Raw genomic sequence first — 27,186 nt, 5'->3', positions numbered from 1 at the left:
AAAAGCTGCATCAGAGTTTTCTGTAAACATATTTGTCTTTTCAGCTGCAAATTGAACATTACGAATTTAATTGCAAATTAAACTTTTTTGGGGGGGGCCAAAACCCAGAGTGTTGTTTGGAAATGGTGCCAGGAGCTGTGGGTTGTTTCCATTCCACTGGGGTTCCCTGTGTTGCGGGAGCAAGGAGCATCCCCAGGCATGACCAAAACCCCATGGACAGGATGGTGGAATACAAGGGAGTTGAACTATAGGACTCTCCCACAGGCTGTTCAGATTGAAGTATTTCAGGCTCAGTCCTGCCTTGGAAAACAAGACTTTTGGCAAAATACTTTACTCAAAAGCCTTTTCCTAGTAATGCATGTTTATGTAGAAAATGTTTACCACCCTTTCAAATTGCAGAACAGTTTGCCAATCACAATATTCCATAGTTGTTATTCGATAGAAGAGAATGGTCCCAGCAGCCACAGGCAACATACCATGGACTGTCTTTAATAGCAATAATTAGTTGTGTTCTCTTAGTTATAAACTAAATAATTTTTCTTCGTTGTGATAATGATTAACAATAGGACAGATTTCAATTATGACAGCAAATCATTACAGAATATTAAGATAAAATCAAGCTAAAACGTGTTGTAAATAAGAATCCATAACTTACCAGAATTGCATGGGTAATATGTTATTGGATTTTTCCCGTAGGCCCACAGGAAGAAAAAGAGGAATTTTATTAAATGTCTTTTTGCCTTTGCAAACTTAAAGTTCACATTGCTTTCTTTTTCACTAATAAATTCAAGATGTCCATATTAGTTTAACTTGAAATGAATTTGGTTTATTGCTGAAACTGGAATTCCCCTGTGAACATCTCAGTGGATTAGATATATGTTGGTTATATTCTTCTGTGATTGTTTTTATTGATTTTTTTTTTCAAGTCAGTTTATGTAGGTTACTCCTCACTGCCCAACTATATTGTGCTGTGCTACCCTTGGCATGTCAAGAAGGATGATATGTATTTAATTTACTTAGTTTCTCAATAAGTTATTAATCATTTTTAATACGGTATGCTAATCTGGAATCCAAAATAGATGGTGTTTTATACAGCTGCTGGTCTGCAGAAGACAGATACTGTAGCCCATTTTTTCCCTGTCCCCTTTCTAAAGTGCAGCAAAGACTGTGTGTTCTTACACGGTTGCTGTTGCCTCTGTGATAGTGCTGCACCCCAAGAGGAGATGGGGCTGGCTGTGTGATCATGGGTGGCTCTCGGGTTATGTTCTCCAGTGAGTTTCAGCCTGTGCTAGGAGGGGATTTGGAAAACTGGCCAGCGTTCATCTGAGTAGAAAGAATTCCCATTTTGGTAGATAATGATTAAAGTAAGTAATGATCAAGCTTTCTGGAGGGGAAAAAACAACTGTTAACTGTTACAAACATATCTTGTTGCTGAGGTGCTGAAATCCAGACCCACAGAAGCTGGATCAAATATAGAACATTCTGCAGGAGTGACCCATCACGGTATTGCTTACTTAAACACAAGAAATAGTGGAAGGAGTCAGCTGTCTCTCTGTGTTTGATTTAGATAATCCCTACTTGTCTCCACTCTCTGAAATTGTTTTTTTCCCAGGCATGTGCAATAGCTACATTATTTTTTTCCATCAGGTCATGACTCAATAGCAAGAATTTTCTGATGCTATTTTCTGTCATCCCCACCCAGAAAAACTCCCTGCCTTGCTTCAGTACAGAAACAAACCAAATGTGTTTAATCACAATAGGGGCACACCTTGCATTCTGCAGAAGTCAAGCAGCTGCACATCTGGCACACAGCATGAGTCCACCCTCTTCAAACACAGGGCTAGCTTTTGGTTTGGGCTGTGTGAGGATGATGTCAGAAAAATTCATAGCTACCTGAGCAGATCAGTGATCCTAAGCATCTCCATCATGATAAATGACTGAGAGGGAGAGGCACTGGGAAAGGACCTGCCTGAAAGTACAGTCAAATCCACTTGCTAGGGAGAGCAACCATTGGAAATGCAGATACTGTTTTCCTCCAAGTTGAAGGTCATTTTCACGCTGCATGGAGAATTTCAAAGTGCATCCATGTATAACCCATTGCCTGTTAGCATTCTGCTCTCACAACTGTATAGTGATTGTCCTCTGCAAAGACTGCAACAGCGGTAACATAAACACACTTAATGTGAATAGAGGCTAATTAAGAACAAATGTGCTGGTTGTGTTGGGAAGTTATTTATCACTAATTATGTATATCTGTGACTTGCCATATATACTCTTGTCCAAGCTGACTCTCTATAAAAGCCAGTCCTACCTGTAGGTATGTGGACTGCCTTTCCTGCTGGACAGTCAGGCCCTGCTGAGGAGGAGGAAGGGGGCAGGGGCTGTGGCTATGGCAGCCCAGCCCCTGGGTGGAAGCAGGAGTGTTTGCCAGAGCAATCTGGCTCTGCTGGGAGAGCCGGGGGAAGCTCCACTTATACCAAGAAGCCCTTTTGGAAACTTTCACATAGTTCAGCCCTGTAAAACCCCTGAGAAACGTGTGCAGATGTGCCTCAGCTACCATGGATATCACTAAGTGATATCTCAGAGTGGCTGTGTTTTGAAATCATGATACTTCAGTCATTTGCTCTCTGTGAGTCCTCGGCACAGGTGAGAAAGGGAGGATTACTTGCAATAGGGCGATGCAGGAGAGAATTTTACATGTGCCCACTTAGAATCATAGAGTCATAGAATGGTTTGGGTTGGAAGGGACCTTAAAGCTCATCCAGTTCCAACCCCTGGCACAGGCATGGACACTTTCCACTAGCGCAGGTTGTTCCAGGCCCCATCCAACCTGGCCTTGAACACTGCCAGGGATGGGGCAGCCACAGCTTCTCTGGGCACCCTGTGCCAGTCCCTCAGCACCCTCACAGGGAAGAACTTCTTCCTAATCTCTAATCTGAATCTCCCCTCTGTCAGTTTAAAGCCATTCCCCCTTGTCCTGTCACTAAAGGCCCTTGTCATAAGCCTCTTTCCAGATTTCTTGTAGACCCCCTTTTGTGTTAGCAATTCTCTATGCACCAGAAGGTACTCCTTGACAAAAACTGCTGAGGAGCTCTGACATTAGGCAGTTAAATGGTTGAGAGGAGCATCCAGCAATCCTGTGTTGGATGCCAACAGGCAGGACTACCCATGCTATGCTGTGGCAACAAGGAAACCCATCAGCAGTGGCATGTTTACATGGGATGGGACACTGCTTCATAGCAGCACAAGAGTAGTTTTCCCCACACTTTTCCAGCTCAGGCTGTGGGTATCCTGCCGAAGCCTGAAGTCCAAACCCAAGCACTAGCTCATCCCCTTTGGAAAGTGCCAATGTAGCTTGCTCTGAAAGTGGAGCAGTTACATAGTGCTGTTCCACCGCCTTTCACTGAGCTGTTGAGAAGCTCCAGAACTTTCTTAGACCCTCTCATCCAACTTGGGGAACTGAAAATCCCGCCTGGGTCTAGAAAGACTGGTACTTTGCAAACTGTTTGTGATAAAGCTCATAAAATGAAAAGAGCTCATGTACTCCTTAGGTACCTGCAAATAAAGGGATGGTACCTAGGACGGATCATGAATTAAATAACTGTCTAGTGTTTTCTTGCCTGTATCATGCATATCTATCCCGTATCACAAATTACTGTTTTAAACCAGGTTTTCTAAGGGAATCAAATCAATTGTTTAGCTTTTCTCATTAACATGCTTCTGTTCTTGGGAGGTGATGTATTATTACAACATTCCTTTTGCTCTCAGTTTCTGTGTATTTGCTTAGAGTGGAGAGATTGCTCTTGCTATTGAAGATATGCTTTATCCTAAGTTGTTCTAGGATTTCCCATTGTAATGGGAAGGTATTGCATTTCATGTTGAAGAAGGCTCCATCAGCAGGCTCAGCAGCTGAAGGGAGCTGGCTCACCAAATGGATTCTTGAGACTTTCCCACCACAGCTGTATTGACAAGAAATTAAGTTTGGGTTTAAACAACGCTGTTCTGTTTTCAAGGGATGATATATAGTTGCTGGTGCAATAACAGAGTGATATCATATTGTCCAGTGAAATCCCTTAGCAACTGATTCAATATTTACAGAAAAACAGTCGGGATGGCAGAAGCCCAAAGTGCTGAATGACTGACAGTGCCCCAGGTCCAGTTTGAGAAGCTCTTCCCTGTGGGCTGTTTTGCACATTGGATCCTCAGAGCTTCTGGGAAGGTTTTCAGGAGTGATGATTCAATGGTACCTGCAGATAACAAAATTATTCTTTCTTTCTGTAACTAACATTTGTTTAGTGCTTGAAGCTTGGCTGGCAGCTGCTTCTAGCATTTGAAGCTCCCTGGAGTTCATGTTTCGGTGACATGAAGTCTGTTCACTGGAGCCTGCTGTACATTGAAAAGCTCGGGTCTGAGGGAAGTGCTGTTTCTGCCTCTGACATTTGCCTTAACAAAGAAGTGCTGTTCTATCCTAAGAGCCCAGAAGACTGTAATAATGCTTCTCTGATGTTTGCTGTTGTAAGGGGTTTCTCTCTGTGTAGTCTTCATGTTGGAGATGGGGAGGGGGGAATAGAGGTTAGAAGGGAGACCACATTTCCCATGAATCCCCTAGGACCTCAGCAATTGGTCAAGTTTTAGCAGGCTGTTAACATTCATTGCACAAACCATTGTGAAAACTAAGAGGTTTGCCATGCGTGTCAGTGTTGGAAGAGCTGTGGGAAAAGAAAGGTTGGGATTTAGCACTGACTCCTGTAAAAAAGTAAACCAGTTTCTCCACGTAGAGGAGATCTGCTGCACTGGTTGAAGGTGTTCAGTGCGTTCATCATCTTGTGCTGTAACTAGGCAAGCCTGTTAATTCATGATGAGAGCCCAGGCAGGGTCAAACAAACCAACAGGAGAGCTGAGCTGGGGAAGAGGAAACTGGAGTCAGCAGCTGAGGCAGCTGGAGGGGCACAAGCCTTTTTGAAGATATTTTACATTAAATTTAGTTCTTTTTGGAGGTTGTGCCCTCAGAAATGTTCAGGAGTGGTGCCAGAAATGTGATACATAAATCCTACCTTTCACCACAAACTGTCTTCCTTGTCTTCCCTGTCATCTGCTTCTATATCAGTGTTGTCAGCACTTCTGTTTTCCTTGCCTTCCAGTTTTCTCTCTGGCCTACTCTTCTTTATCTCTTTGTCTCTCCTAAGCTTTCTAAGTGCTTGTCACTCTTCCCTCCTCTCCTTTCAACCCAAGAAGATGATATAATTCTGCTTTATCTGATTTCAGTGATGTCTGACTGAGGCAGCTGTCAATACACCACTTCCATCACAACCTTCAAACTGTTGAATTACAAGGGCCAGCCTTAAGGTTTTTATTTCTAAGCCTATATTCTGTCCAGTCACTTGGACTTTAAGGTCTTCCCTTACCTACTGCTTCTAAACATGCATATTCCCTGTTATTAAAGGCTTACTTGCAGTGTTGCAATCGGGGGGAGGAGATATAAATTGAACCTGAGTATTTAACAATAAAAGTGAGTAGAAAAAATATATAAAAATTTAAAATTGTTTTCTAAATGTTTCATTTTTGTGCTTATCTATTTCAGTTGTAAGAGGCAGTAATCTGGTTCAGATGTGCCTGTTTTGATACTGGCATTTGACTGGATTTTTAATAGCATGACCCCATAGAGGCTGCAACTTCAACAAAAAGGAAAGTTGTGATCTTATCATGAGGCTGGCGGCATAAAGGAGATTAGTTCTCTTTCCAAACCACATCTTGCTAGATAGTGGAAGCATTTGGGCACATTCAGCATTCAGGCTTTTTAATCAATTGTCCTTGATTGCAACCTCTTCAGAAAAGCACTGGAAGAGTGATCTAGAGGAGTTATTGCTTCACTTTTAATGCACACAGAAGGAAATCCCAACCAATTTATGTTTTTATTAGATTTATTTGTGTTGGTATGTTTGCTTTTGATTTCATAGGATGTTTTTGAACAGTTACACCATGTGTTTCAACAGCCTGATATGTTTTCTACGAAATCTTGAGCTGGCCTAGTTTGGCAAAGGTGCTGGGTTTGTGCATGCTCATGTACACCAGCTGTAGGGTCCTCGCTGTCTGTCTCTCTGCTCCAGAATTTTTATGGGTATGTTATGATCAACTGGATTACAAGCATTTGGTTTGGGACATACTTCACCCTTAGCTATAGTTCCAGGACCCCAAGTTTATCAAGGCATTTGTTCCTGTAACCTTTTCTATTCATAGTCCTACTTTCATTTACACTTTCGGGATTTAAGTTTGCAGACCACCACCAGTATTAATGACTGCTTCTGCCAAGCATCATATGCTCTCAAAGTCTCCATTTCCACTCACTTTTTGGCATCTTCTGATCCCAAGAGAGCTATTGTTCAGCCAATGGTGAATTGAGTATTCACCATAGCCAGTGGTGAACTCCTTGTTACTCCTACTGGCACCAGCTCCTTTCAGAAACCTTGTCACTGAAGTCACATTGCTCTTTGTGAAGGCAGTAGAAACTCTTCAGGTTGCCACTGCATTAATAATGTGCCTGAATCTAAGCCAGATGGAGCAGGGATGTTTGTAGAAATAAAAACAGCATGTCCAGAAAACAATTTTCAAGAGCTTGCTCTGTGTTCTGGTGAGTCTTAACTTTGATGGAAGCTGAGTTACATTGCAGAGGCATCTTTCCCATTAGGAAGGAACAAGGGGATTCCTGCAGAATGCCTAAGCATAGTCACCAGGTGGGTACTCTACTCACACTACTCCCTGTTGGAGCTTGCATGCTTGAGGTGGCATCACCAGATGACTCTGTGTGATTCCTCTGTGCTTGGTTATTGAGGCAGGTAGAGGTAGAGGAAGGTCTGCCTAAACACAGGAACAGTGTATGAAGATGGAAGGTTGAGCATCAGAAATGACAAGTGTGGTCCCAAACTCCAACTATAGACAGCATTGAATCTGCTCATTGATAGTGTGTGCATAGGTAAAATATGGAGAGAGTTTTGGCACAAACCAAAGTGCCTCACTAAGTTTGTTTCCATTGAAAGCTGGTTCTGAGGGAATAATGGCATAGATGTGTTTGAGTGATCAGTGAAGTGCTTGCCAGCCATGCAGCCTGTAACCAGCCCATCACGGGAAGAGCTGCCAAGAACTTTTCTGTGCTGTTCTCTCTGTGCAGAGTGGTAATAACAGTTCAACACGCTAAGCTCCTGCTTTAAAGTTGTATTCTTAAACTATTTGAGGTTTTTAAACATGAAATTTCTACATTAACTTCCAACTTAAAACCAGTTTTCTTGCTCAAGTATCCTCTGAATTCAGAGAGAGAAAGCTGAAAGCTGTTGCTTGCAGAGTATGTCCTGTTAGTTCGGGCTGGTAACACACTTCCTGATCTCTGCAGTGGTTAAAGTCTGTGCTGTGCTGGGAACCAGATGTTCCTCTGAGGTGCCTCCGTAATCCCAGGGTCTCTGCAGGGCTCTCATATGGCTCTCAGGGTGGCTGGAAGAGTGAGCAGGGCACAGGGCTCCAGGCAGCTCCCATGGGGGATGCATGGAGAGCTTGCACACTTGCTGGGGTCCATGTAATATATCTTAAGTATTCATTTTCCCTTTCCATTCCTTAATGGCACTTCAGTCCCTTTAAATATACTGGGTCATTTGAGGGAAAATCCCAGTTTCAGGATGAGCCCTAATGAAGGCAAATATTCTTGGCTGTTTTGAGAAATAACATTAGGTTTGATTATAAGCACTTTTCCCTGGAGCTTTTTCCTAAAAATAAAAACATCTTTTTTGCTAAAGAAAACAATGCAGGTTTCCAGGAGAAATATAGGGCTGATGGGTTTGTTCATTCTGTTAGAGAGTAAGCTGTGTATTTAAAAGCCTGACAACCTCTCCAAAGGAGCCTCAATTTCAGTGAGTGAACTCTGGGTTTTAAAGAAGAGGGCAGGGCAGCCTCCTGAAACAAGAATGGGTCTTGTCAGCTTTGTGGCTAAAGATGTGGCTGTTTTGGGTGACTGACTGTCCTTTCCCATTGTGGGAGGGTGTTTTTGCATGTTACTGCTCTGGACAAATCACTGCAGTTTGCCATAGGTGGCAAAGTATGGATGGGTTGGGGTTTCCCTTGAGCTCAGGAAAAGTAGGTTGGGACATGTCACCTGGGCTCACCTCCTGCAAGGGCTGGCACAGTGGTGGTCACAGCCTCAGCACAGCCATGCAGGATTCCACCACTCCTGGGGGGCCACACACAGGATGTGTGGTTAAAACAGAGAGAATGGCTTGTACCACCAGAAAGGTGGTCTGAGGGGCAAAATAATGCTCATGGAGCAAAGGAAAGCTGTTTTAATTGGGAAGGGAAGGGAGAGGAATGTAAAAACCACACAGATATTCCTTTCCCTTCAGGGCTGGCGGTCGCCAGCCTGTTCTTCAGGAGGGATAACTGCACCTTTGGAAAGGGATTTGAATAATTAAATTGCTAGTTAGTGAGACCCGATGGAATTTGGGCTGGTAACATTTCCTAGCATAAAAATTGCCTTGTTGAGAGATTTTTTTGTTTTGCCACGCCAGAATTCTTTCCTTTGGCATGTCATGTCCAGCTGCTCCTCCAGATGGAGGCAAGGGAGCAGTCCCTGACCCCCTCCGGGACCAGGAGAGGGATGGGAATGATTATGCAGGAGCCACCGTAGTGCAGCTGTTTGGCTGCAGACATGCAAGACACTTGGGTTGGGCTTCCCGAGCAGCCATGGCTCCTACCACTGTCACCAACAGCTTAGAGGCCTTGCTGGATGGCAAAGCTGGTTACTCAACAGCTGGATACATGGCTTGTAGCCCCTCCAGAAAGCATGCCTGTCTGCTGGGAGGGTATTTTTGGAGGCACAGTATTTTTGCTGGCACTCTGGGTATTATCTGTTATATATTTATAGATATGTTCTCCGGAGTTATTCTATATATTTTGCATGCTGAGAGAATTGAGCTTGTTCAGTTCAGAAAGACCCTATAACAGTCTTCCAATACCTAAAGGGGGCCTACACAGAATCTGGAGAGGAACTTAGGACAAGGGCGTATAGTGACAGGGCAAGGGGGAATGGCTTTAACTTGACAGAGGAGAGATTGCGATTAGACATTACAAAGAAATTCTTCCCTGTGAGGGTGCTGAGGCGCTGGCACAGGGTGCCCAGAGAAGCTGTGGCTGCCCCATTCCTGACAGTGTTCAAGGCCAGGTTGAACGGGGCTTGGAGCAACCTGCTCTAATGGAGTGCAGCCCTGCCTGTGGCAGGGATTGGAACTGGATGAGCTTTAAGGTCCCTTCCAACTCAAACCAATCTGTGATTTATTCTATGATTCCTGGTGCTCAGGAAAATAGATGAAAATAATAAGGGATGTATGAAGTTCTAGAGAACTTTCCTGGATGCTGCTTCTCTTTTCCATGGTGTGATTTTTGGCGTGGAGAATTCAGTTGCATTCAGTCTTTCTGGGGAGTAGGCAGGGACTTTATCTCAAAAGCTTTCTGTTGTTTTAACTTCCCATCAGGGATGCATCATAGCATGCAGAGTCCAGCAGGAATCTGCAAACTTTCCATGCTCATCTGAAATGGTTTGGTCATGATCAGTTTGCCAGAATAGTGCAGTTCCCCTTCAACTTCACCCTGTTTCATCCTTATGTCTTCCAAAGGCCTAATTTCAAGGTGAAACTTCCTTAGAGTTTGATACTGGTTTTTACTCCTCTAGTCTTCACTTTTAAAGGCTTTCATTTCAAAGTATGATCGTTACCCTTTCTATCATATAACATTGATACACACTTGTATCACGCTTTATGTGTCTAAGCCGGGTAGCACTCTGTTTCAAAGCATTCTCTGCACCTTCTGGGCACAGGACCTCCATTCCTGAGAGGCTTTCAAGAGCAGAAAAGATGCCACTCAAAATTCTGCCTTTGTGTCTGGGCACGTGAGGTCTGTACTGAAATCCAAGACACAGAGAAAGGGATGAGGGTAAGACAAAGCTTGCAGTGATCATCCAGACTTCAAAGTCAACCAGCCTTCTTTTTGCATTTCTGATGGGATGCTGGAGCACTGAGAGCTGCTGAGCAGCAGGGTTTTCTGGGTGTTATTGGGGGGAGATCTCAAGACTCAGTCTTGCAACCTTTCGCACATTAAATAGGTATTATGCATTTGTATCTCCCTATTACATTCTGTAGACTGAAGATTACTTCAGCTAGTGACAAGCTTTATAGAGAGGTACCTGAAGCCTTTTGGACTGTGATGGACTTACTCCCCATGTCCAGGTCTCTTTCCTTGGCATCGTTTTCCCTTTGATTTTGATTCCATGTTCTGCACCACATCTGCTTATCCAGACTTTACAGGTGCCTTTCTCCTTTGATTATCTTGACTGCAAATCAAACATGACCATGGTTTCTGCTTACAATGTTTTCCTATCACTTTAGGTCCGGCCTAGCCTCAATATCCCCTTTCTGTCACTGCAGGCAAGAGGTTCAGGACACATGAAACCCATCCTTGCTCTACTCCAGATTGCCACATTTTTAGTATTTCTTCTCCTCTATTGATGTGATAGTAGATTGTTTTCAGGTCACTGTGATTCTTCTTCTGGCATTGCACCATCTGAATACAGTTATAGAAATCATTCTTGGGGTAAGACACAAAGATTCTCACCTGATAGGAATCATCCAAGATCCACTGAGATCCGATGAACTGCACTTGGCTGAGGGACCTGGCTCTGAGGCTGGATCTGTGTGAGCAGGGTCATATGTTGTGAGTGTCTGGATATGGACAGACACAGTACAAGAAGCTTGAAACCTTTCTTTAGCCAAAGGCGCTTGACTGACAGGACAGTTTTTCTCAGCCTGTCTCTGTGCTGTAGAATTGTGCATTCATTCTACATACATGAGATGTTCTAAACTTTGATCTCCAAAATAGCAGGAACAGAATAAGTAGCTCTGCCAGCCAAAGGAAAATTAAAGTAAATCCCCAAAGAAGTGATTTATAGGATGTAAATCACTTACAATAACGAACACAATACCATCAAACAAGTTCTTCATTAGAATAACTTCATAGTCATCTGTTAATTTTTATATCAGATGATAAATGCAGTCTGCAGTTTTATGAAAGCATTTATTCACAACTAATGTTGAAAACTGTCTGACAGAATCAGTCTCATAAACAAAGGGCAAAGCTCTGCCTTCTTTCTAAAGTAGCAAGAGCTTGTGAATCTGCCCTTTCTGCCTGCCTGTGATGAGAACTGAACTGGCTCTGTGAGCAGCATCTTGCTGTGAGCTGTAATCAGTGCACATGTCATCAGATTGTACAACTTAATGTGCAACAGCTCGGAGAGCACAGACCCATCCTGCACTTTCCAGCAAAGGGGTCTGTGTATGCATGTGGTGGCCAAATAAGTAATTAGAATGCTGAGAGCCACAATTAGAAGTCAGATTTCATTTTGCAGACTTCACTGTGATGTGCTAATCCCTTTCTTAGCACAGAAGAATATTTATTTTCTTCTGTACTTAATGTTTAGCTTTGAAGTTGTTCAATAACATCTGCTAGTGACCACAGAAGATGTTACAATCCTGCTACATCAATTGCAGCTTAGACTGCATTTGAGACTCTTATTAGAGGCCCTCGTTTTCTGTCAGTTCTCTGGTTCAAATCACATCTTTTCCCTCTAAAGACCCCAGCCCTTAAGGCACTTGATAAAAATCTCATCTTTTTGGTGCTACACTAATTAGTTACTTTAATGAGCATTAATTACCTGCTTACCTAAAACACAGTTTACAATGTCAAGAGAAAACATCAAGTAAGAAGAAGGAAAAACAATTTAAGCAAAATAAGAATCCGTTCTCAGTTCCTAATTGAACTAAACGCAAACCAGTTTTGAGAGTTAGAAATGGGCTACCACTCATATGGCTGCTGTGTCAGCTTGTCCTGCCACACTTCATCTGCAAGCAGAAACACAGCGATCTCAAAAGAGGTCAGTGATTTTTCTGCCTGTTTCTCTGAACTTTGAGTAGTTTTCTGTGCAAAGCAGGAAGCTGGTGGTTCAGTTTTAATGTCTGAGAGTGTGGGAACCTGAAGCCACAGCTCAGGCGTTCTTCTGCCCCTGAGATGTATTCCTCGCCACCAAATTACATGATCAGTCTTGAGTGTTAATGTTTTCTTTGTTTACCCTTTTTCAACCTTGATTTTTTCTCCAGCAGTTCCCCTTGCATAGCTCCTCCTTTTTTGCTCTCTCCTACATTTGTTTGTTTATAAGGTTTGCAAAAGGTGACATTTTCTGAGTATTAGTGATGGTCTGTATTCACATCCATCATGTGATAATGGACAGCATTCAGGATATGATGGATGTGATCCAAAATCCTGCTGAAGTCAGTAGGACTGCTTCTTTTAGAGGACTTTCAATTAGACCCTTAGCTGCAAATATAGTCTGCCTTTTCACAGCATAATGCTAAGTAGCTAATGGTGGCTTGTGTCATTCAATTTATATACTTTCTTCTAAATCTGCTGCATTTCTTTCCATTCTTGACATGCACAAAAGACCTTCATTGTGATTTGATTAACATTTCCTTCTGCTGCCTTTGTGTAAGACTGTGTGCAGTGCAAATACAGTTGGAGTGTATTCATCAGGGTACACATGTGCAGCAGCATTTGGCTTTACATACGGGTTTTATTCCTTTCTAAGGGCAGGTTGAATGTCTTTGGCTTTTCTCTTTTTTCAGTATAACAAATCAGATTTTGCTGAAAAAAATAACCTTATCTCAAGGGTGTGCATCCTGCTGAGGGAAGTATCCATAATCCACTGTTCACTTAAATGGGTTCTGCTATGAATACAGAGTGTATTTTAATAAGATGATATATAACAAACTGATTCGTCTTGACAGACTGCCTTGTATAGCAGCTCATCATCCAAGTGGTTCCCACTGTGGCGTCACTTGGGTTTAATTATAAAAAACCTGGTTAGAGTAGTTGACAATGGAAAATGTTGGCCTAAATAAAAGCTCAAATCACAGGACATCTCTGAAAAATGAAAGGATCTGAGCTGACATAGGAAGACTTGCATGCATAGAAGTGTTCCTGAGATTTAGACCTCACTGATCATCTGTTACCCTCACTTTTAGATGAGTTATGTTCTCAGCCGGGTACAGGGGATGCATTCTGAAGAGCAGTCTAACGCACAAGCTGTATTATATTAAGTACTGTGAAAGGTAGCTAAGTTTAATGAAGGAGACCAAGAAGTGTTATTCCTACTATGCAGCCCTGCATGCCCTTGGCTTTCAGGTGGACTGTGTTCATCCAGCAAAGGAGAAAAGTCCAGATTTCCTTCTGACAGAAGGAAAAATACTAAATGTTGCTGTAGGCAACTTGCCATCACGCATTATTTCTTATGAAACATGTTCTTGTGGTTTGATTTTTGAGTCATGCTGTTTTAAAGGAACGTGGAGGGTGTGTCAGAGTAGCAGGACTGGTACTTTGTGTGAGGCTTACCAGCACACCGCCAGCCTTCACATCAGCTTATTTAGTTCTGTTTCTTATCTGTCACTTGCCTGTGGCTTATGAATCACTTGCTTTAAGGGTGGTTTATAAATCCCTCACAACAGGTGTCTAATACTAGACTTAAGTGTAACAGGGGGTTGGTTTTGTCTTGGTTTTGCTCTAATTTGTTTTCCTCAGTAGCTTTAGGCTTAGCAAGCCCAGTGGTTACGCATCATCACCTGGAGGTTCTTCTGAAGGTTACCTCAGTGCTTCAGTCATGGCTTTATATGTAATATGTATATTAGGTATGCAAGTAGCCCCAGATAGTGGCTCTTAAAGCCTAAATACCTTGATTACTATTCTTGTATCTACATTCATGTATATAGGCAAGTAAACTAAAGAACGTGATGTATATAAAGTTTAAAAAGGATGAAGCCACACTGAAAGCACACGTATGTAACATGTCTAACCTACACTGACAAGTACAGCCACCCCTATGTAAAGGATGTCTGGGTAGGTTCTCAGTAATTATTTTTTTTACCCCTGCACCAAGCAGCTTCTATTCCAGGTGCTTTTATTCCTGGCTCACCAGTTTTGGCTTTGCATATAGTTAAAGTAGACCTGTCAAAAGCATCCATTTCTGTTATACAGCAACAAGTTCAAGGAGGAGCACTGGTGACAGTGGCATGTGCTGCTGACACTGCTGTAGCTGGGCACACATTAGGCATGCACAGTCACAAACAGGCTGAAGATCTCAAGGAAGCTGTGTCAGGTGCTGGATAAATTATTGCAGATACATAAAACAGTATCTGAAATGAACATTTTGCTATTTTCAGAGGTCACTTTCAGTTGCTCTTTGTTTTTAACTTGGAGTACCATGCTAAATTGTGAAATACAGTGTGAGTAGGTGTGGGATGCATTTGCAGTGTTAGTAGCCAAGATTTTGGAGTGGCTCCATTATAGGGTTATATTATGGATAGTATATTCAGTAACCTGCCTGAAGGAGAAAGTGGGCTTTAGCCACTGACATCTCTGCCTTTGTTTGCTGGGTCTTAAAGTGAGCCCTAAAAAAGTTTTTTGTACAGGTTAATCCACCACTTTCTGTCAGAAACAGTCATTTTGTAGTATTGACCTAAGTAAGAAAAAGCAAGCCTTTGTAACTGATGAGCTGATTGCCAGTAATGCCATATCATAAGGTGGTAATTTGCATGGCTTATCCAGTATTACATTGAAAAATTGTGGCTGAGTGTTAAAATTGAATAAAGGTACCTTTAAAAAGTAGGGTAAAGGAATAAATAACTTCCAGCACTGTTGCCTCTGAAGTTATTCTCATCCAGCTCTGAATTTACATTTCCCATGACAGAAACATGCACAGGTAACAGATGAAAATGGTTGATCTGCTCTTTTGGATGCAGTAGCAGTTAATTGCAGAGAATCCTACTATTTTGTTCAGACCTGCCTGCAGTGCAAGGAGACAAGGGTGTTCTAAGTTTGATTTGCTGCCATTTATGAGGTTTCAAAAGGGAATGGCCCTTCATTTTCTGTTTTCAGGATAGCCATGGGCTGGTGCCCAAGCCACAAATACTGGAGTGTACAGATGTTAGGTAGAAGTTAGATACCCCTAAATAGCAACTGAAAAACTAACCCAGCACTACTCCTTTATAAAACCTTTATCCTTTGGAATGGGCAAGCAGAGCTTCCAAACTTGCCTCTCTGCAGCTCACACGCAGCAGCAGTGTTGGGCACAGCCAGTTAAAATCCAAGTTAAGGTAGCAGGTCTTGTACCTGTTGACAAAGAGCATTAGGTTCTCTCTGTGCCTGCTGACAAAATGGCATTGAAAATCCAGTAGCGTCAAAGGAAACCACAGAGCCTGGCAGGGCAATGGCAGTGTGCAGTCAGTGGCTGCAGAGAATGTTGGGTTTATGGAAAAGGGCACAGATTGGAAGGGGTGGCCCCCATGGCATCGTCGACACTGGAATATGCATGTTGGCCTTTCCTAGCAGAACAGCCCCTGGCAAGGTGTTAAATACTTGGTTACAAACAAATCAGTTACTTCGTTGGAGGTCTTAGTTTGGCGTGGCAAATCTTTTGCTGTTGGATCTCTTTTCAGAAATAATTGGGCAGTAATTTGGGTTGGTTTTAGCTGAAAGTCTGCTTTCTGTGGGCAAGAGCTCTGCATGTGGCCCAGGGATGAGTTTCTGAAGGACATGTGGCAGCCTCCCACCAACTATCACTGTGGCCAAGGAGGGCTTGCAAAATACAGGTTTCTTTCATTGGGCTCCAGAGGAACTTGACAAAAAGCCCCACTTTTCAAGTGAAACATGGAGGATTACATCAGTTTGAAGGCATGCCACACTGAAATCTCCAACACAAAACAGCTGACTGAAGCATGGCGGCATATCCAATTGCACCTAGATTATAGAGCTGTCATCAGCCAGGGCAGGCTGCGGCACTGTGAGTATTTCTGTAATGACCATGGGCATCAGTGCACTCAGTTCTCACAGAGAAAGGGGGCTTGTCTGGGAGGGCAAAGAACTGTTGAAGAAATGCATTTGTGCCATTCCATGGCATCATTTGCAAGAAGTTTTTCTTACCATTTCTTGGCAGCGTTTGCCTAAGAAACTGCAAGAACATGGTTAAGAAGAAAAAGGAAGTAAAAAGAAATATCCTTCCAGGGAAAATAGGTATAATTGAGTAAACATTCATTTTGTTGCTGAGAGACTCCGTAACAACAGACTGAAGAATTGCCTATACAAAATGATACAAATACAGTGAAGATTGAAATTTCAATTAGTAGGTGCTGTATAAATATGTGATGAAGAGACAGTCCTCTGTCCCAAAGGTCCTAGTGACAAATGCTCACCTGGAAGACAGGGAGCACTCACAGCATCACTGGTATTTTTGTAAGATTTGTATGATTTTAAAAGAGCTCATTCCATGCAGGAGAGGAATTATGTGCCTCTGCAAAACATGTCTTCCATCAGTTCATCCTGGATGCCCAAGTGCTTCAGACAGGATTGCTTTAGAGTACACCCGTGACCCTCACCTCCTCCACTGGTGTCTGAAATATTCCACTGTACCTTAAAGAGAAACTCCGTGCTTTCTGCTAAGCTCCTGGCTAAACATTTCTCCGCTAGAGCTGCTCCTACCCAATGTGTTTCAATGAGCCTGGTTGAGAGGTTCAGCTCTCTAAGGCTCCTACTTGTGTTACACTTGCGGTTTGCTCGCAGGCAAGCTGAGTGCTAAAATCAGTTTGATGTAAACTAAAGCACATATTCTAGCACCTGGGAAGATTAAGTGTTGGAACATATTTGTGAGAGGAGCAATGAAGTCTGTTTTTTATAGACCCTTCTGGAAGATATGTATTACCAAAATGCAAGTTATGGCACTTCTTGTGAAACAACTGATGCAATTTAACTCTCTCTGACGTGACAAAATCTCAGTCAGCCTAGATGACCCACAGGCCCTTTTGGACTTAGTGTCTCTCCAGCTGTGCAAGCATCAGGCAAATGACATGTACTTTGTTGTTAACAGCTTCTTCTTGGAGATTACTTACCTTCTAGAATTGGATTAGTCCATAAGACAGTCTAGGTCTAAGGGACTCGTATTGTAGGATGAGTGTAATGTAATGCTCTGAAATATCTTGCTGTTACAGCTTTGGAGGCAAAAACTGTAGAAGCTCTAATGGTTTCATTCGTGCACAGCCTTGAGCATTCAAATCCATGTTATCCATACAGTGAGGAGAACTGGTTGCAAGCCTATTCCAAGAGATCCTTGCTGTTTATGAATCTCCAACTTTTACCCTGTCAGCTTCTGCATGAAGGAGATACACAGAGGCAAACCTGTTTAGCAGGGAAATAGGTGCTTCTTTCCAACAGCTACTGAGCCCTGTGGGGTTTGGTTTATATGAGCTGGTGTTTGAGGCTTTTCTTCTCTGAGGAGCATTGCAATGTTTCTGTAATGCATTGATTTCATCTGTGGAAATGCAATTTATTACTGCCACCAGCTTTTGAAGGAAAAAAATTAGGTTGTTGTGTGTGGTGCCCATTAGATTAGGTCACTTAGGGAATACAGAAGTCTCCTGAGGTTTATTAAGAAAATTGAGTGGAGCTATTAAATTGATGAGCAATCTACTCTACCCAAGCTATGTAAATTCTTTATCAGCAGCTTGTGGTTACCTCCTGTACAAGGCAGCAGCAGTAAATAGAATGAGCGCATTGAAGATACTCCCATCAGAACCCCTTAATGACCACTTCAGCTGTACTGCAGTGTGAAGCACTGGTGTGCAGTATGTGTTAGCAGGTATCGTGCGCTGGGTGTCACTGTGTTTTAGTAGGAGCTGGAAGCTGCACTTGGCTGGAGCTTGGTGAGGCACAGCTGAAATCCCACAAGTCAGACTGAGTCAGACCATGCTCTCTATGGGACTTGCAGATTTCAATTCCAGGGAAGAGGAGCTCTCTGGTTTTGTTTGCAAGTGTGTGTCTTTGCCATCTTTATAGGTGGGGGGGAGAGTCTCGGAGTGTGACTCAGCTGAACCTCTGTGCTTTTTGAATGTGAGGTGGGACCAAACCTGGTGCGTGGTTGGTAATAAAACTGAGGAGTTTTCCAGCTTAAAGGACTCTACTGACATGTTCTTGAGTTATTTGCTTAGCAGCAACTTGTTAAACACTGCTAACTGTGCTTTGCTGCTTCTGTGGCAGAGGATGAAACCTCCCTGAGCGGCAAAAGGGTTGCTTTGTCAGGCTGTGACGTTGGTTTGTGGGGTACTCCCCAGGAACACTGGCTGCAGATTGAGGAAAGGATGAAGAGCATCAAGCATAGAGAAGACTTGTCAGTTTTGGCTTAAAAGTCAGATATTTTTAACTAGTCTGAGATGGAGGCACTGTTTGGGGTTTATGAAAGAGTAAATCTCATTTGAATTTCAGCTCTGGGCAAATTCATATTCCTTCACTGAACTGCCTGCTGGCTTTTGGCATCATGCCCTTGGGATTTCTGTGTATGTTTATTTGATTAATGATTGGAAGTTGACTCCAGCTATTGCTGAGTTGAAGCAGAGTAACACAAAGAATACAAACAATGAAGTTAATGTCAAGCCTCTTTAAAAATCATACAGCAGGCCTCAGGTGCAGAATCATGTTTCTTCAGATAGAGGTGTATGCATGTAAATTCTCTCTTTGTGTGCCTGTAAGCAAGTTTTCATGCAGTTTGGACAAAACGTTGGCACAGAAGTATTTTACTAAGTAAGGCTGGAGATTGTATGGCAGCTGCACTGTTTCTAACATGTTCACACTGGTCAGGCTTGAAGTTTCCAGCTCACTTCTTTAGAGTTTATGTTTCTTGAAGCATCCTCGTCTTCCCTACAGAGTTCCCCAGGGCAAGGAATGTTTTGCAGTACATGGGAATTGAAGTGATACATCTTTATCCAGTGTTGTGTTAGTTCCATTGTTTGTATGCATTGGATTGCCTAGGAAACCCTAATAATCTTGCTAAAATAAAGATTTCATCTTCCTGTGGTGTTGGGGCTAGTTCAAAAAGCCAGGCTAATGCTGGCTGCTCATCACCCTTAGAGCACATTAACCTGGGGGAGGTGAGCAAGCCCCTATAGTTGCTTTGGGATAGCAGAGGGTGGGCACCAGGCAGCCACAGCCAGTGTGCAAGCCTTGCTTGCTGTGCCATGAGCAGATGGAGGGAGCCTTGAGGAGAGCCTGGGTCAGCATCTCTCTTGCAGGGCTAGCATGGTAGTGGGCTGGCAGCTGCAGCAGTCACCACGTCATAGCCAGCTCATAGACCTCCTCCCAGCAGAAGTGGAAGTGGAGTAAGCTGCATTTTCCTTCGTTTCCTGGGTTATGGCTAGCTCATTTGCTATTTGAGCAGGTAATGCACTGCCACTTTCAAAAGCTCTGTTCTGCTTCGAGTTCCCTCAGTTGCAGATGCTGTTATGTATTTTAGCTATAGAATAGGCTGGCCTCTCGTCCTGATCACTGTAGCTCATTGCTATGCCACTCGCTGGTGTAGGCTTCCCAGGAGGGAATCTCCTGTGGCTTCTATCATCTCCTCTGCAAAACTGTCCCACTGACTGGTGCTGATGTGGCCAGATACATCATCCACTGCTCAGGATGCTGGAACCCTGTAGTTGGCTGCTCCTCCTCACTTGGTCATAGCTTTTAGTTATGGATTGCGTTAGGTCATTTGTACATATGTAGTTAAGAAATAAAAGCTGACCTCTGTTGAAATCCAGCAGCTCCTTCAAAGAGCTCCATCCTTTCTTCTCTTTCCTGCTTCTTAATTTGCACTTTAAAGAGCAGACTGTTGCTTGGAAGGCAACTGAGTTGCTGATGGAATAAAACCTGTCACAGTCTGAAGAAAATCAACAAAGTGAGTCCATGAAACAATTTCTGAGATATAAACAAGATCAAAGCGCTATCAGATGTGGACACCAACAGACTAGGCCTTGATAATTTAATCTACAAAATTACAAGTTTTAAGTCATTTGATTTGTTATTTCTGCAAATTAGGGACCAGACACTGCTGTACTTTCTTAGCTTTTAATCTTTCAAAACTAGAAGAGATTACTGCCGGAGGACTGTGCTGCTCAGGCACAGGGATGCTGGTTAACGCTTTCTTCAAGTAGATTTAATTGCAGTTTGCCGTTTCTTCCTGTGATAATAGAACCATGTGCGTAGAGCAGTTGCTTCAGATCGGTGAACCACATAGGAGCTGTGCCTGATGCAGCAGAATAGACCCATCATAGTTTCGGCAACTTCTTCCTTTGCTTCATCTTTTTCTGTCTCATATTTTTCTTCTTTTACTGCTGTTCTCAGCCAAAGTGGGTGCGCCTGCACTTTCACAGGCATTTCATTTCAGCCTAACTCTGTTGCCTTCAGTGCATCTCCTCATTCTCCTTTCTGCCTGTCCATTCTCTTGCCAACCTCTTGCTCCTGCTTTTTCCACCTCCAAGAAGATCTATGTCCACTGCCTCGTATTTTCCTGCGCAAGAGGAAAGAGGGAAGTTTGTTCCTGTGCTGAAGTGCGTGGAATGGGGAAGAAGAGCCTTGGGTAGAGGGGCTGTGAGAGGCAAGCAGTGCTGCAGGACTCAGCTGAGATTTCAATAGCCAGCTCAGCTCTGTAGGGCATCCTCCAGCATGGTGGAAGGCAGTGGGTGGACTGGTGCCTCCCCAGTATCAACTGGAGAAAGGATAATGAATCTGACACTGATGAGAGCTGTTCACCTTCTGCCTCTGGGTGGAGGAGGCTGGATTATGTGATGAGCAATCCTGCGTGTATGTGTTTCTGATGGGGTTAAAGAGCTGATGTTTGGCCTGGGTGCTTCTCATGCTTTGGGCTGTTTGAAAAACCTCCCCAGCGGAAGGGAGGTGTCTTCAAGTGGCAGAGAGTTTTCTTTTATATAAAATAATACCGAATTAACTCCCAAGTTAGAAGTCTGGTTTATTGTCTGTATTTGCTCAACCCAAAGTAATTCAGCAGGGTTTCAAGCCAGGAGAGGCTAGCTGAGCCCCACCAGGAGTCAACAGCAAATTTGGTAGTAGATAGATTCTTTTCTTTCAGCAATGAAAACGCATTAAAGAGCAGTAGGAGCAGCCTCCAGGCAGGAAATTTTATCCTGGAAGGGAGACTTGGAAGGATTTCTAACCTCAGGGCAGAGAGCCTGGGAGAAACAGTGAGATGACACATGTCCTGCTTCTGCCCTGCTCCCTTCCCGCTCTCTCGAAAGCTGGTATTGAAACCCTTTTCCTCTTCTGCTGACAAGTGCTTATTATGGACTGATTTTTGGTGAGAGGAAGATTGGAAGTGAGCATTTTTGTTCCTCATTATCAGTGTAGGCCTTTTCCCAGCTGCATACCACCCTCTGACCAATTAATCCACTTGGTATTTTCATCCCATGCAAACAGTGCTGTTGACAGTGGTGACAGGCTATCGTGTGTGTCAACATGCAGAAGGACAGGCACCAGCACACTGACTTTTTGCACCAGCTCACAAAGAGAAAGGGAATTACTGCATCCTGCAGTGTTGCAAAGGACACTGACCTTTGAGCAGTGCTGTTATAACAGTGGATATGGCTTAACCTGCAGCCTCCTGCCATGAAATGAAGGCAAGTGGTGTATTTCAAGGAAACAGAGCATTCCTGCCAGCAGGTACACCAGCAGGGATTACATGGCCTTCTTCATCTGCTCCTTTCACCAGTCTTCTGATGAATGGAGGGCAGAAGAACCAGGGAGGTATCACTGGGGAAATGTGGTTCACTTTCCTTTTAGCAGGAAGAGGACAAACCTGAAACTAAGGGCTTGTTCAGACAGCACCTCTGTCCTCATATCACTGACGAGTAGCTGGGCACCGTCCTGAGCTGGCACCTCTGTTCAGACCAGCCATTCAGTTTGCCCACCATCTGCATGAGCACAGTGGCACAAGGGCTTTATTTAACCACATCTCCAGAGTTGTCAGTAAGGGATTCTGTTGGGGTTTTTACATTAAAAGAAGATAGTTCCACAGGCCTTTAAAATCTTATCTCATCCATTTGGCAACCACACATAAAAATAACCCTGCTGGGTTTAGAGATCCCAAGGGAGCTGCCTGAGCTAAAACCCAACACAACAAAAGATAACACTGAAGGAATGCATGGAAGGTTTTCACAACATGAAGATGAAATGATTAACCACCACAACTGATAGCCACTGGAATCCAGCAGCCTGTGGCTACATGCCGAGCTGTTGAGCTTGATATCTGAGGAGCTGCAGATTGTGTGTTGGCGGAACGATGGAGCTCTGCTGCAATGTCATCCCTTGGTGTGGTATGAAAACCTACTGCCCATTCCATTGCGGAGATAAGAAAAATGAATTCCCAATCATACCAGCTCAGTTAACATTCAGTTTTCTGTAAATTCATAGCAGTAAATTAACCAGAGATAAAACCCTGAACACGTTCATTTTTATATCAGGATCCTTCCACACAGACAGCATGCTGCAGTTTCCCTTGACCTGGCAGTATGTGCTTACAGCCCCAAAACCATAGAAATCCATGCCTGGAGGGGCAGCTGCCACTGGGGTGGATGAACCATGGTGGGATTCCACACACCCATGGTTTTATGGCTAAGGACAACGTGGAATGCCACATTCAGCTGCAGTGGCAGCTTTAGTGTTTCAGGTAGAATATAAATGATTACAGTTAACTGGCACAGGGGTTGATCATGTGATTTATAGTCCCATTAATAATAACTGTTTATTTGTTATTGCAGTTTATCAACAGTGCTGCAATCCATCAGGTCTATACCAGACGTGAAATTATAGATTATGGGTGTGGAGAAAATTGGGAAAGGAGTAAGGAATGATTTGTAACATCTGATCTTACACATATAATGCTTTTCCTGGGGGCAGTTTAGTATATATTATTTGCTGTAGGAAAGCAGCAAAATACCCTTTGAGCTTATCTTTTGTGCTTGCCACTAGAAAGCTTTCTCCCTTGTTGCTCAGGTTCAACATACAAAGCCACACCATGCATTAACTACTCTAAACAGCAGGTGAATACATGTTTGCCTCTGGGTGGAGGCATGCGGAGGTGCGGCACTGACGTGGGGCTCTGCAGGGTGAACCCTGGTGAACGTAGCTGCAGTGATATCCTATGTGTCCTTGCCCGATTGGCAGCGAGTTCCAAACCCCAGGGGAGTTTCACTCTACCAGGTAGTTGCCGGGTGAGAGTTGAGGTTAATGTCAAGGTTTGCAGACTAATCCGGGGCAGGATTAGTGTCTCGGGGCTTCTTTGGTGCACAGTGACTGTAAGTTGGGTTGCAGGCACAAGCAGAACTGCAAAGCCCCCAAACAGAGTGTTGCCAATGACTGCAGAGCTTGCTGCCTGCCTGGGTTAGGGACATGACAGAGCATGGGCCAACCCCTGTTTTTCCACTTCTTGTTATGGCAGCTTGGACACCTATGTGTAAGGGCCCTTTCAGCAGCGTGGAGCAGTTAAGGTCAATGCTACTAAAAATTACCTTTTAAAGAGCTACCTCTGAGGCTTCCCAAAATGATTTAGAGAACGTTCACAGCTGCCTTTCATGTTAAACCAATAGATGAAATACAAAAGCAACCTGGTCTAGTGGAAGGTGTCCCTGACCGTGGCAGGGGATTGGAACGGAATGAGCTTAAGGTCTTTTCCAAGCCAGACCATTCTGTGAGTCTCTGATTTCCAGTATCCCCCAAATAACCCTGTAACCCCGAACACCCCATGAGAGTCATGTCACTGAAACCCACAGCAGGCAAAGACAGGAAAAAAGCAAAATACGAATGAGAACCCACAAAGTTCTGTTCTCACAACTAGTTTAACTGGTGTGATGTCTGCTGTTGACTCCTGTAAGACAACCAGCATGCTGCAGATTAAGAGCTGGCACAGATGTTGTTTTTGAAGATGTCTATTTGTGGAACAAATTGTTTCTAATAGGGAATGGCATCTGTGTTAATTTAAGAAAAGCTATATATGCACCAAGCGAGGACAATGGGTGCTGTGTAGTCTGAACAAGAGTGGGACTCAAGGTGAGCTCCTTGTGTGCGGAGTGGTGGCTCTGCAGCCCCAGAGAGGCACGGATGAGTTACGCCCTTCCTACTTGTTGCCTTGAGGATGCTCAGTCTGTCATCCTATTGCCAAGGCTGTCAGTCTTGTAATTTTAGTGAGAGAGTTTTTTGCATCATCAAGCCCCCAGCTTGCCTTTTGCAGTTTACAGGAATGTTGTAAACATAAAAGTAGAAATCCTATGTGATAAGTCTGAAATTCTTTTGGGAATTAATAGTGCCCAATGTAGCCTTGTAAGACTGTGGAACAGCAAAGAGGAACGAGTAAAACTCTGGCAGTATAGAGAAGGAAATTTCATAGTTTAAATTCTAAACGTATTTAAGGTCCTTGAATACAACGGGTTTAGTTGGAGCCCTCTGCACACCCTCCTAACCTCCTCTGCACACCCTCCTAACCTCAGCTGAGGATTGTGTGGACTCCTGAAGATGCAGAGGTCCATGAGCCTTAACATTAAATTGCAACACTTCTGACTGCAGACTGCTGAGAGCTGTTGTGCAGCTTGTGAGCCAAAAGGCTGGAAAGCTTTTGCCATAGCCACAGGTCATTATTTTTCCCTCCCTCACAGAAAACATGGCCATAAATGCAATGTTTGTCGGGGGTGTACCGAAGTGTCCACTTTGTTTGGCAGGGTGTGATCCTGGTCCACCATACGTGGACATACATGCCCTCTGTAGCCCTTTGAACAGAGCAAGGGCTATGAGATCTAACCCTTTGGGTATGATTCTTTCTTGTTGTGCTGTTGAATACTAAGATTTAATAGCTTACCAAAAGAGGAAGCTTTCAGAAAAGTATGATTTCTGGTTTGAAAAGTCACGGTTGTGAACACATTGTTTGAATCAACAGCTTCTTTTTATTAATAGAAGCACAATGAAGTAAGTGGAAAACTCAGTATTGTGATGAATTGATATTTTTCATATCAAAACAAGTGAAAATCACAGAGGATGATTGGATTAAACTGAAGAAGCCAGTATTATAGCATTTTTATTTGCTTTTATGTGTGAAAATTCAGTATATCTATTTTTTGCCACTTTTTGTGCAATTTCATGTTTGTTGCAACTAACACTTTCCAATCTTCTCCTTCCCCTGGGATAGTCCAGTGTTAAAACCCTAAACCACACAATTTTTCAGTGAAAGTAGTAACTGGTTTTGCTTTGTTTATGGTCCAGACCAGCAGTACTTGATAACCTACCTAAATTATCACAGATTCGATTTTTATGTAGTGTGAAATTATCAGTGAATCAAACCCTCCACCATGACAAATTACCCAAAATCGCAATAAATACTCTGAATGGAGAATTCTACTATGTGTCCTTCAGCCCTTCCTTTCATCTGCCAAACTCTGGGCACACTCTGGGGTCTAATGGGTCCCTGGTGGCAATTCTGGAGTGGTAAAAAGCAGGTTTGTGTTGGAATGGGACCTTTGAAGAGAGATGCTGTTCACTCTTATTTATGCAATAAATACACCGATGGTTTTTATGTTCAGTGACATGTGGTTACTTAAAGACTACTGAATTGCCCAAGAAAATGAATTTAATTGAAGTCAAACTTGAAAAAACAGTGCAGAACCAGATACTACTTTAGAAAGCAATTCAATATATTCAGCTGATCTTACTCTAGCAGGGGTTTTATTTTTAGCTTTATGATTATGGATTTTTGTAGTGGACATAAAGGGCTTTTCTTCACAGTGAGGGCTGAACAGAGGAAGTCAAAGTAAATGAGGTACAATGTCCTTCAGAGAGGCAGTGGTAAACATGTTCTCAAAGATGGAAAAGTTCAAATATAAACTAACTATGCTTGCTGTGGGGAGAAAAGAAAATACATTGATTATATTTGAAAAGGCAGCTGGTTGAAGACCAGAATCAGTATTGTTATCCCAAAGTCTGCCACAGTGATATTTCAGAAACTCATTCAAGCCTCATGTGTCACAGAGAGATAAAAGTATATCCGGTAGGGAAAATTCGGTGTCCTTTTCTGTGGTATCTGTTTAATTCCAGACAGCAGAAGCTCTTCAGATTCATTCAGAGCCACAACAGGAAAAAAAAGTGATGGGAAAAGAAAGGAGGGCTTGCCTGGGCTTGGGCTCTGTGCAGAATTCTCCCTGCTTGGCTGCCACAGGCAGCCAGGGGAGCCTCTCTCCCTCCTCCTTTAGCACTGGCTGTGGCTTGGTATCCTTAGGAGATTCAGATAGAGTTAATACAGAGGCATGAGTCCTGTGATTCAAGCTACACTTGTTTTTCAGCTAATTGTCATCCTGCTAATGAGCACCAAATAGCTTTGTTCCTAATAACAGTTCTTTAGCATCATGCTCCAAGTGTCGGCCTGAGTAAAGCTTTAAAACAGCCTATTTTAAGAGGATTAGGAAAAGGAGTGCTACTGGGTTAAACCAAGTGATAGAAATGCCACGGGCTAAAAGCATTAATTAGACTTACTTAAAGCTTTCAGTAACACAACTAAAGTTAGTTACAAAGTGCACACTCTGCTTTTGATAGCGGGTGTATTCTCCCAGTGGTCTCATCAAATTGTCTGTTGTGCAGCCCATGTGTCTGGAAGCAGAGGAGCAGGGAGAAAGAGCATGGCTTTCTCTGATTAAAACTGAACCCACATTTTGCTCTGAAGCACAGACTGTTGCTGTGGCTGAACAAAGTTGAAAATCCAGTAGATATTCCGTCTCTTTGCAGGGTCAGCAGGGAAGTCTAACATTAGTTATGCTTGTACTTTGGCAGAGAAGTGTTCAGACTTGGATTTGTGCTGTTGGTATCATTGGTCATGGACCCATCAGAAACCAGCTGCTCCATACTCAGGTGCAAAGCAGCTTCACTCCACACCTCTCCTGTTGTATTTCCAGGCAAATGCAGGTGACTTGTTCCTAGACACTTGCTTTCCATGCACTTTGCTGAATTAGAAGTAGGTCAGGTCAGTAAGAGTGTAACAGGTCCAACCTGTTACTACTGAATTTAAAAATAATACCAATCACAAATATTGGTCTGCTTTAGTATTGCTACAGATTATTTCATTTGAAGGCAGCTCTTTAAGAAAACAGCTTTTGCTTTTTCGTTTGTTCTGGATGAATTGGTACAGTAGTTTCCAGGGCCATTTATTCAATAGATCTCTGAAAAGTAAGTTGCAGCTATTTGGCTTTTCTTTCTTTTTCT

The 27,186-nt window shown here is 43.2% G+C and overlaps 1 protein-coding gene across 2 annotated transcripts in view; it reads left to right on the top strand.

Annotated features, from left to right (window-relative positions):
- The window catches only part of GPC1 (glypican 1), a 196,860-nt gene that overhangs the window by 127,679 nt on the left and 41,995 nt on the right, over positions 1–27,186 (top strand). The gene's annotated exons all lie outside the window — the stretch shown is intronic.

Source organism: Neopsephotus bourkii, unplaced genomic scaffold, assembly GCF_033783945.1.
Source record: "Neopsephotus bourkii isolate Nb327-2 ecotype Australia unplaced genomic scaffold, CSIRO-AGI_Nbou_v1 NB_1768, whole genome shotgun sequence".
Taxonomy (NCBI): domain Eukaryota; kingdom Metazoa; phylum Chordata; class Aves; order Psittaciformes; family Psittacidae; genus Neopsephotus; species Neopsephotus bourkii.
This window is presented reverse-complemented; position numbering and strand designations above follow the sequence as displayed.